This window comes from Monodelphis domestica, chromosome 1, assembly GCF_027887165.1.
Source record: "Monodelphis domestica isolate mMonDom1 chromosome 1, mMonDom1.pri, whole genome shotgun sequence".
Classification (NCBI taxonomy): Eukaryota; Metazoa; Chordata; class Mammalia; order Didelphimorphia; family Didelphidae; genus Monodelphis; species Monodelphis domestica.
In genome coordinates this window covers 391,564,948-391,579,306 of record NC_077227.1, presented here as the reverse complement: position 1 = coordinate 391,579,306, position 14,359 = coordinate 391,564,948, and the positions used below count along the sequence as shown (strand labels likewise).

At 37.6% G+C, this 14,359-nt stretch overlaps 1 long non-coding RNA gene across 1 annotated transcript in view; it reads right to left on the bottom strand.

Annotated features, from left to right (window-relative positions):
* Positions 1-2,190: 2,190 nt before the first annotated feature.
* LOC103096231 (uncharacterized) overlaps positions 2,191-14,359 on the bottom strand; it is a 36,256-nt gene continuing 24,087 nt past the window's right edge. Inside the window, exons 5-6 of the long non-coding RNA XR_457942.3 lie at positions 6,000-6,098; positions 2,191-2,591 (exon numbers count right to left, since the gene is read on the bottom strand). This is a non-coding gene — a long non-coding RNA (uncharacterized LOC103096231). The remainder of the gene's footprint in view (positions 2,592-5,999; positions 6,099-14,359) is intronic.

Genomic DNA, 14,359 nt, shown 5'->3' with positions numbered 1-14,359 from the left:
TTACTCAAAGACTCCTTGTGCTGTCTTTGGAGCAGAAGTTCTTCAGAAGATGATACCTTGATTTGCATTTGTAATGTTAAAAATACTAGTTTGTGACATGCTCAGACAAAGTGTCAAGGCACCAGAGCTTGTGACCTCTGAGACCTCTGTGCCCCTTTATTTTCTCTCATCTACTATATCCAGTCTGTTGTCAAATCCTCTCATTTCCACTTCTACAGTTCTCTTCATCTCTATCTCTTTCTCTCAACTTATATGATGGATAAGCAACTAAGTGATCCAGTGGATAGAGTACTGGACCTGGAGACAGAAATCTCCCAACAGAATTAAGATCATGTTGCTCAATCAGCTGAATGTTTTCCTGCAGACAGACCCTGGTCAATGGACAGTTGGGACAGGGTTGTATTGTTATTATTAGTTCAGGCTCTTAGTCCCTCACTTGCAGTAATTTTCTAATTGGTCTCCCTCCATGCTTAGTTTCTCTACTCTCCATTTGACTCTCTAATTCATTCTCCCTTCCACTGACAAAATAAATTTCCTAAGGCATTGGTTATCACTTTCCTGCTCAAGAATCTTCAGCTACTACTACTGCCTCTAGCAAAAAATATACATTTCTCAATCACTTGACTCTTGCCAACCTTTCCAGACAATTTTTGTCATTATTTCATTCTATATACCCATAATTCTAACTAAACTCATATGTTTGTTGTTCCTCAAATTCAGTGTGCCATCTTCTACCTCTACACCTTTGCATAAACTGTGCCTGGAATGTTCCTGACCTCACCCTCCCCCCCATTTAGAACTCTTTCCTTCTTCAAATATCATTTGTACCTATATATATGTTGACTCCCTCCAATAAAATGTAAGTTCCTTGAGGACAGGGATTGTTTTAGATTTTGAATCCTTAACACAGCATAATGCCTGGTAAAGGGTTAGTATTTTAGTATATGCTTGTTAGATTGAATTTGCAAGCTTTTATATGTTTTCTACATATTTGTATTTCTTTACCTGTTAGTATAAATATCCCCATAGAATATAAACTCCTTGAATACACGAATAATTTTTCATTTTTGTCTTTACCACTCTAGTCCCTAGCAGAATATCTTGCACATAATATGGTCCCTAATAAATGTTTGTTAGAAGGGCAACCAGGTAGCTCAGTGGATAGAGAGCCAGGCCTAGAGATTGGAGGTCCTGTGTTCAAATCTAGTCTCAGACACTTCCTACTGTGTGACCCTGGGCAAGTCACAACCCCCATTGCCTAACCCTTACCGCTCTTCAGCCTTGAAACCTATACTTAGTATTTATTCTAAGACAAAGGGTATGGATTTAGAAAAAAATGTTTGCTAGAATTAAATGTTCTGTCCTTATAGACATTCTATTGCTACTATGCTCATAATATCCAAATATTCAACTTGGCAAATGAGAAAAGCATTCCCCATCCATCCCCAACCCCACTCCAACTCCCCATGGACCAGGGTCTGTCTCCGGGAAATCATTCGGCTGACAAATATTGTCTTAATTAGGATGTTTTATAAGTATGACACAAACTATGTCAACAAATTGGTGAAGTGTAATATCTGAAAACACCCATTTGGGTATTGCTGCTGCCACAAGGAAAGCTGTGAAACTCAGCTCTCTCTGAGCCTGGAGAAGCGCTTTGGTTGTTGGACAATGTGATACCTGACCTTCCAACCCAGCCGACCGGAGAGAAGCAAACTAGAGGTTGGGCTGGTGCACAGGAATCCCAGATGAGTGCTGTCTGAGAAACCATCAGACCATTTGTGGGAGGACTAAACCTTACAATACTACATGAACAGTTTCCTCATTGTGCTTTACTTAGAAGCCCTTTCAGTAGCAAATCTGCAAGAGCCATATGAGCCCCAGATCCCACCTCATATGAAGGCATCTTTCCCCTCTCTACCCTTAAAAAAACCTCTTCTTTTTTTGCCTCAGCAGTAAGTATAATGAATGGATTTTCATATTTAAATATTTCCCTTGGTTTCTTTCTCTTTTTCCTCCCCATAGACCCTTGCCAATGAGCCAGTAGGATTGGGAAGGGAGTAGGGAATGCTTTACCTATTTACCAAATTGATATCAAAGAGTTATATGTGTGTATATAATAAGGGATGTCAACACATAATGGGTGTTTAATAAATATTGATTGATTGATTGATTAACTGGTACAACTGGTACAAGCACAAAGCTCCTGGGACAGTATCTCACCATGGAAAGGCTGGGAGCCTGCTTCTGGGATAATGCTGATAATGAGTCAGAGAAGTACTTTAGAGATATTAGAGTGTGAGCAGACATTCTGTAAATGGTTCCAACCAGCTAACCATAGTTTAAAAGGGAGGCTCTTTGATAGTTGGCGCTAGAGGCATTCCTCCATTTGGAGGCCTCTATGCTTGCTCCTTGTTCTTTGTCTCTTTCTGCCTCGTCATCTTCAGCTGCCTTGTGGTGGTATGACAGTGCCAGGTGAGAGACCATACTGTAAGGGGAAAAGGCCATGATGCCTTCTCTCCTCTTCCCCCAAGGTCATATGCCTACTAGAAATGGGACCTCCTGGATCTTTTCATTTCTTCTTTTTCATTCTAGGAGAAAGGAAAATGGGTTTATGATTTTTTTCAGGAGTAAAAGCCATAGGAATCTTGGAAGTCGGAATTCAGTACAGTTATGGCAACCAACTGAACATCAATGCCCCAAAGTAGAAAGAGTGATCTTCAAGAATGGCCTTTGGGAGGACTACTGCCCAATGGATTTGTCTTGCCATCATGTCAGATATGGACATGTACTTTACTTGGTGGGACCAACACTATAAAGAAATGTAGCTAAGTTTTGAGCCAAATCCCCCAGGAACCAAAGGAGTACAGGAAATAGCATGTCCGTAAGAGCTTGGAGAAAATTTGTATTTTGGAAAATGTATTGTAAATTCCCTATCCCATTGTAAAAGCTAAAGTTAAGTGGTTAAATAGCCTTGGGGAGTTTCTCATAGGCCTAACAAGGAAGGAAACACAGCTGATGGGGGCTCAAACCATTGAGAAAAGGGGTATCCACAAACACCTCTGTATGCCCTGGAACCCTGAAGGTTGATGTAGCTTGCCTCACTCTAAGAGAATGGGGCCAGAAATGCACATGTTATAGATGTATATGTACCTATGTGCTTATGTAATTCAACATGGTGAATCTTTTCTTCTTTTTAAAATATTTTTTTCAAATTACATGTAAACTTTTTAAACATTTTAAAAAATAATTCATTTTTTCACTTATTTGTGGAAACAATTTTTGACAATGATTTCATAACTTTTTAGGGTTCAGTTTTTCTCCCTCCCTTCTCTCCTCCCAACCCTGAGACAGTAAATAATCTGATATAGGTTATACCAGTATTTCCATGCAAAACATTTCCATATTATTTGTGTCATGCTAGGAGGCACATATCACACATACAATAAAAATCTCACAGAGGAAGTAAAGCAGAAGATGGCATGCTTTGATCTGCACTCATACTCCAACAGGACCTTCTTTGCCTGTGGAGAGCATTCTCATCATTAACTTTTTTTTAAACTGTTACCTTCCTTCTTAGAATCAATACTATGTGTTGGTTCAAAGTTAGAAGAGCCGTAAGGGCTAGGCAATGGGGGTTAAGTAGCTCTCAATCAACTGAGCTACCTAGCTGCCCCCCATCATTAACATTTTTTAAAACATTATTTTATATGGTCATTTCCAAACATTACTCATTGGAGAAAAAGATCATTTTCTTTTCCTCCCCTCCTCCCTCCATAGCCGACGCACGATTCCACTGGGTATCACATGTGTTCTTGATTCGAACCCATTTCCATGTTGTTGGTATTTGCATTAGAGTGTTCATTTAGAGTCTCTCCTCAGACATGTCCCCTCAACCCCTGTAGTCAAGCAGTTGCTTTTCCCCCGGTGTAGCAGCCCACTCCTAACTAGGGGCAAGGGGAACAGTCAGTCTTGGGCATGCTCAGTAGTGCTCATGGCTGGGAAGGCCTCTGACCCTTGACCCCAGCTTCTTCCAGGTTAGGCGGGAAAACAGGTTTCTTTGTTCTCACCTGGTTAAGAGAAACCACACCTATGCCTTGTCATTGACCAATGAGGGTCATCCCTATGTACTGTGTATATTTGCATATCAAAAACTATATCTAGCCCAGCAGGCTCCGCCTTCCTTCTCTCTGCCCTCTGCTCTCTGCTCTCTGCTCCTCCTTCTCTTTCAGGCTACCTGATGGCTGTCCTTGCAGGAGCTTGGCCTCTGGCCAAGCTCCATCTTTAATCTTTCTCTCTCCCCCTTTCCTTTATATACCATGCTTTTGCCTCAATAAACGACTTCTCTTTGCATACCATGTGAGAGCTGTCCGTACCTTCGTTCTCTCTTCCCCTTTCCTTCTCTCTCTCCCCCTTTCCCTCTCAGGGGTCGTAAGGGGCTGGTCCCCGACACCCCGGGGTTTTTACTCCCACAGTTTGTCCTCTGCTTGTGGATAGTGTTTTTTCTCCTAGATCCCTGCAGATTCATCATTAACATTTTTAAAAATTTTGAGTTCATAATTCTTTCCCTCTCTCCATCCCCATCCCCTTCCTTAAGATGACAAGTAATTTGTTATAGGTCATATATGTTCAGTCATGCAAAACATATTTCCATATTAATGATGTTGTAAAGAAAACAGACCAAAAAGCAAAGCAAAACAAAACAAAACAAAACAAGAAAAAGAATTTTTTTTAAAAAGTATGCTATTATCTGCATTTAGACTCCATCAGTTCTTTTTCTGGAAGTGGATAGCATTTTTCATCATGAGTTCATCAGAATTATAATATAGTTGATCTTTATGGAATTCCTAAAAAGAGTTTGCTATAGAACAAAGGGAGAGGGAGACAGAGCAGCCAGTGAGTGGACAAGTTTTTTTTCCAGCACTTTCTAAATTCTAAATTTTGGATTTTCCCTGAGCTCAAACTACGTAGAGCTTTTTGTTTGATCTTGACCTGGAAGTGGTGTTAGTGGCAAAAAAAGAAAAAAAAAGCCAAGCAAGTACAAGATAGAGAAATAATCAGAGTAGCACAAAGACTGTGACTTGCTGGTCAGGTGAGAGAACAGCTGAGATTAAAGTTAGAAAAGTGTCCCATATGGAGTTTATATGCTGAGCTGACAAAGGCAAACACAGAGGAATCAGAGGCTGCCCTACATTGATTTTCCCTTCTATGCTTTCCTAAGAGGGCAGAGACTCAACTATTCCCTGAAGTGCTTACCTGCATTACACATTTACTCATGATCAAGTGGATAGAGGGGAAGCCAGGTATGCTCACTTCCCATTGCCCTGCTTGCGGCAACAGACGATGGATGATGGATGCTTTTTAAAGCATTTACCACTTTGGTATTTGTTTCAGATATGTTCTGAATTTATCATGAGTATTAAGTGTCCTGTCAGAGATATCTTTAGGAGAACAAGTATTCTTGTACTTCTCATCAATCTTTTTCTGAGATATTGCCTGATGATGTATTGCAAAATGTTCTTTGCTGATCTGTGAGAAGCAAACCACATGATTCTAAGTACTTTCACAGTATTTGTTTGTGTTGTGTGTATTAAAATCCAGATAACCTTTGAAATCTACCTATCCAGCTTACTTGAATGCTAGCAGTGAGACTGGGAAATGAGGAAGGACAAAACCACACACAGAAATAATTTTTTTTTTACTTTCCAGTAAACGTGATGGAAATTTGAAAGTATCTGCTCAACATTTTTTTTTTAAATCAGAAACTGAAATAACAAGTAACAAACTCCTGAAGTCAGCTCTTTGAGCCCAACTACCCAGGAGTGGGCTAAATTTGTCCTCTTTGGAAAATCACCCTCAAGCATTTTTCAACACCTTCGGAAAGCTTGCTTTGGAAGCCTTTAGCCAAAAGTAGTAGCATTAAGATCCCATGCTTCCCTCCCAAAATACTTTGGATCAGTCATCTGGGAATTTTTCTAATCCTCTATAAACCTACTTACATTTCCAGCCTGTATATCTTCTCAAATTGATTGCCTTGCAGGTGATGTTGTCCCATTCATGTACATCCCTCAAACTCAAAACAATATCCTCAGTGAAATCTACAGCAAAAGGAAAGATATTTTTGGATTTTTGTTTGTTTTATGTTTTAGGCCTGGGCCTATGTTTTCATTAATGTATAGAGCTCCTGTTGTGAATACTCTCTATGTAGATGAACTCATGTTTTATTGTCTTTTTTTAAAAAATCTTACTTTCTGTCTTAGAATATATATTTCAAATAGGTTTTGAGTGATAATACATGTATAACCCAATGGGATTGCTTATCAACTCTGAGAGGGAGGAGGGAAGAGGAGAGAAAGACAACAAGAATCATGTAAACATGGAAAAAATAAAAATAAATAAAAGAATTTAAAAGAATATATATTTCAAGGCCGAAGAGTGGTAAGGGCTAGGCAAATTGAGGTTAAGCGACTAGCCAAGGGTCCCAGAGCTAAGCAGTGTCTGAGGTCAAATTTGCACCCAGGTCCTCTTCACTCCAGATCTGGCGCTCTATCCACTGTACTACCTAGTCCTTTAACTTAATTGTCTTAAAGAATTGTTTAGGGCACTAAGAGATTAAATGACTTAGCAATGATCACATAAGCTAGTATTTTTTTCAGAGATGAGGTTTGAACATAGAGTTTCTTAAATCCAACCCTATCCCTCTATTCACTAGCTAATCATTATTTTCAACAGGGGAAAAATAAAATCAATGAAAGAGCCTATTTCCCAGATTATTACATGTAATTGATATCAATAATACTGATCAATATCAATAATACTGATATTCAGTTCAGTTGCCACCTCTTAAATAAGGCTTTGCCTAATCTCTGTTAAAATTGTATCTTGTTCAGGTCCCCCTGAACACTGCCTCCCTTCTAGTCAATACGTAAAGATTATAAGAGGAAACCTGGAAGTCCCAAAGTTCAAAGTAGCATAAATTTTAAAAATGTATCATATATTAACTAAAATTCACATACCAATAATACGTCCTGGATCAGGAGAAACCATCTAGGCACTGCTTGTCAAGGTTTCTGGTGCTATGATATGTAAACCTCCACAGCTCCAGACTAATAGAACTTCAAAAAGACGATGATAACTTTGGGATGATGACTTTAAAGCTTTACTGATAACTTTGAGATGATTTAGATATGTTTATGAACTAACCTCAAGGTGGCATAGATAGGAGTTAGTCTGTTTCCCCCACACACACGCACACACCCAAAACCAAACCCAGACTATAAAAAATAAGAACTCAAGACTTCTGCCTCCCAGCCTTCTTCTATCTCCATCCAGTCCATGCTGCCTAGTTCTTGCAACTCTAATCCAGAGTGATGTTCCCTGCCACTCCCATCTTCTTCCTCAGGCTGTCTCCCTTCACCATCCCATTCCCTATCTCTGCACCTGCCTTGGTATCCTTCCTCACTTTTCACTGCTTGTCTCTGTGCCTTACTAAAATATGATTACCACTCTGGTTCCCATTACCAATCATGGTCTTTCCAGAGAACATCCAAAGAATCAGGCATGCTTGTCTCCATTTCATAATTTTATAATTTCATCAATTAATGATCAATTTAAGGTGTTAGTTCTCTCTCATGAAATTACTTTTATTTACAATGCATATATTTTATATTCGTTTACTTGTGTTATATACCACTTTCTCCCATTTGAAAGAAAGATCCCTGAAGGCAGAGATGACTTTGTTTTTGCTTTTGCATCCCTAGCACCTAGCACAGTGCCTATCATATAGTAAGGCCATAATAAATGCAAATTGAATCCAATTAAATTGACTACCTCATAGTTTCTTGTGAGGATTAAAGGAGAAAATGGATGTGTAAGTGCTTGGTAATTTTAAAGTATTATGCAAATGTAATTGTAGCTTATGGTCTAATCAGCTCTAGACCCACATTATTAGATTCAAATCACTGGAATTATATGGCTTACTTTTGTGTTCCACTCATTTAAAAACTAGAAATATTTGAAATTTACTTATTTCCAGGTATTTAGTTGCTCAGTATATAGACAGATCCAGATAAAAAAAAGCACAGAAACAGTAAAACATTTAATCAGGACAGAAATGAATAGTAAACCAATAGAAAACAATCTCAGCCATATATCTGAATGAGTGTATTTATATTATTACCCTTCTCCCGAGAGTAGCTTTCCTGTAAAAGATTCATAACTCCTATGGGGAAAGGATACCAGTTTCCCATCTGTAGGCAGAAGGAAAAAGTTGGAATCTTCAGTGCAGACAGCCTTGGCATCTCTGCTTAAAAAATATCCCTAGCAGTATCTGCAACTCTCTTTGTTACTCTCTATCTTCATGCAGTTTTCTACTAACTTAGGAAATAAATATCACTCCCAGTTGCCACTATTCCCAGAAGAGAGAATCTCCATTAATTCTCCCCTATCTTATTGCAAGCCTAAATTAAGCTACAAAAGTTTTGGGGGTTTTTTCCCCCAATGTCTTTCCCTGTGTGTATATGGCTTCATGGGAAATAGTCCTTTGTTCTTTTCCACTAAATATTCACACTTCGGGCTCAGGCACGAAACTTTAAAAGAATCAAAGGAAAATCTCCATTGGGTCCTGGCATTGAGTTTCCTCATCACAGAGAGTTTACTGAAAGATCTAAACAAGAATGGAACAGAATGCAGATGGGACGGATTATAGTCTATATGGGCAGGGGGAACACTGTAGCAAGGGAATTTAGCATAGCAAGCTAGCAGCATGGGATGCTGCAAAACCAAGATTCCACAGAGCTTGCAAGGACTGGGTCCACATTCTAAAGCACTGAGAGGCAGTTAGGAACTAACTGACATTGTCTCTCTGGAAGCAGACAGAGAAGGTGTCTCTCTCTGAAGAAAAACAACCTTGGAGCTGCCAGGGAATTGAACCATCTTCAAGGAGTGGTTGAGTGGGTGATTACCCCACACTGGTGGACAGTGTGTATGTGTTAATCCTCATTCCCCTCCTAAAATCCTGTGAGGACTTTCAATTTGAGATTGCTGTGTGACTCAATGGAGGACTCTGATGTTGTGAGGATTTTAGGCCCTATTGACTTTACAAATCCCTCTTTATCTTTAATCACTTATTTAATTAGTTAGGTTAAGTTCTTTAGAAAAGTTTAAGGTTTTATATCTTGGTGGGTTAGAAATAAGTTACTCCCTGATCCCCTTCCTTTCTTTTCTCCCTTTAGGTAAATAAATTTTTTAATTTATATATATCTCATTTAATTCTTCCTTCCAACCCTACTACATTTGGGAAGATAATTGACTTTGGCCAGGGAAAAAACCAGATGGAACAGTAGGTTGGGGGCTGAAAGGCAATTAAGACCAACATTCCACTTAACATTCTCCAACACTTGGCTGCTCCCCAGGTTGCATGCCCTGGGTGACATGGAACTCTGACTCCTGGGGGAATTCTGAGGGGGATTTAAAAAGTTTAAAGCCCACTAGCACATCTTCTAGGAGGCCATTTTTTTTGTTGTTGTTGTTGATGATTGTTTTTGTTCTGTTCTTTGGTGTTTATAAATAATAATCAAAATGGATTATAATAGAACATATCCAGTATTGTATACATCACGTCAGGGGACATGACAAATGATGTATTATATTTTTTTTGGTATTGTGCTTTACATATCCCTTATATAATTTTTATCTTTTTTCCCCAGTGTTATTATGTACTGTTAGGATATGAGTGGATGAAATCATTGATGTGCTTAACTATACAATCTATGTTATCATATGTACCTTTGATTTGTATATGTTTATTTGTGTTATATAAGTGCAAATTTTTGGTGTTTGGTATTGGCTATAGATTGAAAGTTATTGTGTTGTAGATTATTAAGAACTCTGAGATGAAGCAAATGATTATGATTATGAAAGACAAGATAGAGGCAATGGAGTTATGCATGAAAGAGAGGATGATTTTAACAATGATTTTGGAAATGATTTAAATAATAATGAGGTTAATAAGGAAAATAATAATGGGAAAATTAAGAATTTGACTAGATTACAAAGGGAAGAAGCAGAATGCAATAAAAATCAAGCATCATTATTCCCTTTAAGAGATATCCCAGGGGGCAGCTGGGTAGCTCAGTGGATTGAGTGTCAGGCCTAGAGACAGGAGGTCCTCGGTTCAAGTCTGGCCTTAGACACTTCCCAGTTGTGTGACCCTGGGCAAGTCACTTGACCCCCATTGCCTAGTCCTTACCACTCTTTCTGCCTTGGAGCCAATACACAGTATTGACTCCAAGACAGAAGGTAAGGGTTTAAAAAAAAAAAGAGATATCCCAGTGTAAACCAAGACAAAATATACAAAGTAAAAACACAAATTATTTACACTAGAGAATTTGGAAGCAATTAGACATAGGACTCCATCTTTTGCCAAAGAACCTAATAAGGTTGTAAGAGAATTTCAAAGTGCAATAGATATCTTTGACCCTGATTATGGTGATTTTTATTTATTAATGAAAGAATTATTAGCAAAAAGGGAAAGAAATAAATTTATAGAGGAAACAAGAAATGATTTATTATTGACCCCATCACCAGAAGATTTTCAAGGTGTGGATATGAATACTACAACTGATTATGAAATGATGAAAGAGGCCAGAAAGTCAATTATGGATGTGATTAAAAGACATACTAAAAGACCTAATGTTTGGTCTAAATTTGAAAATATTAAACAGAAAGCAAATGAGATACCTACAGATTTCCTTTAGAGAATCACAGATGCAGCAGAAATTTTCTTAGGCATGATTGTATTAGAAGAAGGCACAATAGCTCATATTAAGAGGATATTTGTAAGAAATGCAATCCCTAAAATTAAATCATTCTTTAGAAATAATTGCCCTGATTGGGAAGAAATGGGAGTAGAAGAATTAAAGAGAAAGGCAACATATTTGGTTTTTTTTTTTTAATGATGATAAATATGAAGAAAGGGTCACTGTAATAGATGATTTAAAAAAGAAATTGAGGGATGCAGAAAATAAAGCAAGAGACAGAGAAATAAAGGAGATAAAGGCTATGGCAGCTCTAAGGTATGTGCAACCTAGAACCAATACAAGCCTAGAGAAAGGAGATCTGGACCCTAAAAAGTGTTTCTCGTGTAATCATGTTGGACATTTTGTCAGGGATTGTGGGGAAATTTTCCAAACATTTAAATAAAAATAGAGGATAAAATATACAGAATAATTGGAATAATAATTGGAACAATAATTGTTAAAGGAGAAATAATGTTAACACTCGCCAAAATCCTTGCTGTCAGGGGGCTCAAGCACCAGATTTAAACACTATGCAGGAATAGGTTAAATCTGGAGCAAGACCCAAATACAGTCAAGTAGTTAAGGGTGATCAGAGCAAAAGGGCATGTTCATTATGAAGGTGTACCCTGAGTTCTTCTGTATTTGAACAATCAAGGGAAAATGGAGATAAGGTTAATGAAGTTATAAATAATGTGATTGAAACAAAGGATACTGTAATTAGTATTAATTATTATGAGGAAAAAGAAAATTATAATATAAAATTAGTGAAAAATTATAATTATTGTGAAATTATGGAAAATAGTGAAGAATGTAAATTGGATAAAGATAATGTGATCATAAATGAGAGCAATGATACCAAGGTAGAGATTATAAAGACCAATGAAAGTAGTGAAAAAGCTGATGATGGTGTTAAAAATGTGAAAACCTGGGAATATCATGCAGTTCAAGCAGATGTAAATTTGTATGGACAGGAAATGACTGAGCTTTGTACTGATGTTACTATGCTAGCACCAGGGTTGGAAACATTCCAACCACCAAATAGTACATAACCATATGTGTTTATAACTATTGGAAACAGATTTATGATCTTTTGGTTGATACTGAGCCAGTACATCAGTTTTGCAAAGTCTTCCTAAGAATTGTAAAGCTGTTGGTACAATGAAGGTTATAGGAGCTACTGGTAAACCACAGAGAATATAAAAATTACAACCAAAAATGATTACTTTAGGTCCATTATCTGTGGAGCATGCAATTCTTTGTATGCCAGACTGTCCAATGAATCTTTTAGGTAGAGATGTATTATGTAAATTAAGAGCAATAATCCAATGTACTGATACTGGTGATATAACATTACATCTACCAGAAGAATCTCTGAAAGCTTTTCCATTGCTGTTCTTAGATTTAATCAGTACAGAGGGTGACTTAAATTCAATCTATCCTATACCTGAGGATATCTCTGAAGATCTTTGGTCAAAGTCTTCCACAGATGTATGTCTATTGAAATCAGCTACTCCATTCAGGGTGAGGACTAAGGAAGGACCAGTTCCTTGTGTACCTCAATATCCCTTGACTAAAGAAGTAATTGAGGGTATAAGAACAATCATTGAATCCCTAATCCAACAAAGGATCATAATACCTTTCTTCTCAGAATTTAATACCCCTATTCTTTCAATCAAAAAGCCAAAGTTAGATCAAAATGGCAAATTTGTATATAATTTTATACAGGATTTAAGAGCAATCAATTATTATGTAATCAAGACTCATCCTGTTGTAGGAAGTCCAGCTGCTATAATTTCTCCACCCCAAGTCAAGCAAGATATTTCACCATGGTAGATTTATGCTCAGCTTTTTTCTCAATCCAAATTCATGAGGATTCTCAAAAGATCTTTGCTTTTACCTGGGAAAAAAACTCAGTAGACCTGGACTTGTTTTCCCCAGGGGTATACAAATTTGCTGAGCCAATTTTCACAAATTCTGTATAGAGATCTAAAAACTATAATATTCAAAGAAAGTAAATTGGTGCATTTTGTGGATGATATTCTTCTTGAATCCCCAAATGCTAAAGTGTGTCTGAGAGATACTAAGATTCTTTTGTTAGAATTATATAAGTGTGAGCATAAAATCTCCATGGCAAAATTATAATGGGTTTTGCCTCAAGTGCAATATCTTGGTTTTGTGTTATCAGAGGGTTCCAGAAGTATTACACAGAAAAGAATAGCAGATATCCAGAAACTCAGTGCTCCCAAGGCCAAAAAGCAACTCAGAGTAGTTCTTGGAACAACTGGCTTCTGTAGACAATGGTACCTGGATATAGTGAATTAACAAAATGTCTAACAGATTTGACCAAGAATACAGAACCAGAACCTCTGAAACTAAAGCCTGACCATCTGCAAGCCTTAAGTAAGCTTAAAGAAACCATTTTATCTGCTCCAGCTTTGGGTATCCCAAACTATACAAAACCATTCCAACTATTTGTCAATGAAACTAAAGGTATTGCTTCTGGAGTACTGACACAGACTTTAGGACAAAATTATCATCCAATTGGATATTATAGTTTTCAACTTGATCCAATAGCTGCTGGTACAGTTCCTTGTCTGGGGGGGAGGGGTAGCAGCTGCTGCAGTGTTAGTCCAGAAGTCAGCAGATTTAGTTTGGGGATGTCTATTGACTGTATATTTTTCACATAAAAAAAGCACTAATGAGGAAATTTCATACTCAAGCTTATTCAGATCAACAAATTTATAAGTATGAAATTATTCTCCTGGGTAGTGAAAACATCCAGTTGAGGTGTTGTGTGTTAAATCCAGCTATACTTCTTCCCGATTTTCCAAAGAATGGTGAACCATTACATGAGTGTGTAGAAGTAGTAGATCTAGTAGATATGCATAGGATGGATTTGAAAGACATTCCTATTGAAAATCCAGACTTGGTGTTATTCAAAGATTCTTCATACTTGTGTGATGGAATTTGATGTGCAGGTGCTGCAGTGGTCACAGAATTTGAGACACTGCAGTATGAACCATTACCTAGTAACCTTAGTGCTCAAGGGGCAGAGTTGGTTGCTTTAAAGCAAGCATGTCTTCTGGCTGATGATAAAAGTGCAAATATTTATACAGACTTGTGTTGTGCATTTTCTGCATGTCATGCTACAGGGAAGATCAAGAAACAACAAGGTTTTATTACTGCATTGGGAAAACCAATTGCACATGCAAAAATAATAACTGAGTTGTTGGATGCTATACAGAAACTTAAATAGCTAGTGGTGATCCATTGTAGAAGTTATACTTGTGGCAGAGATTCAATCTCTCAGAGAATCAATCATAGACCCGATATAACTGCAAAATTTGCAACCAGGAATGCTCCAGTATATGTAATGAATTTGTCAACTATTGAGTCTGATGATTTGGAAAGAGCCTATGTAGACTCAGAAATTCAGAAGTGGAAGGAGAAATTTGGAGCAAGAAAAGAACATGGAATATGGGTTGTAGACATTGGGAAACTGCTGTTACCAAAAGATTTGTATACCTATTTGTGTCAAGTCATTCACAAAAAAGGTCATT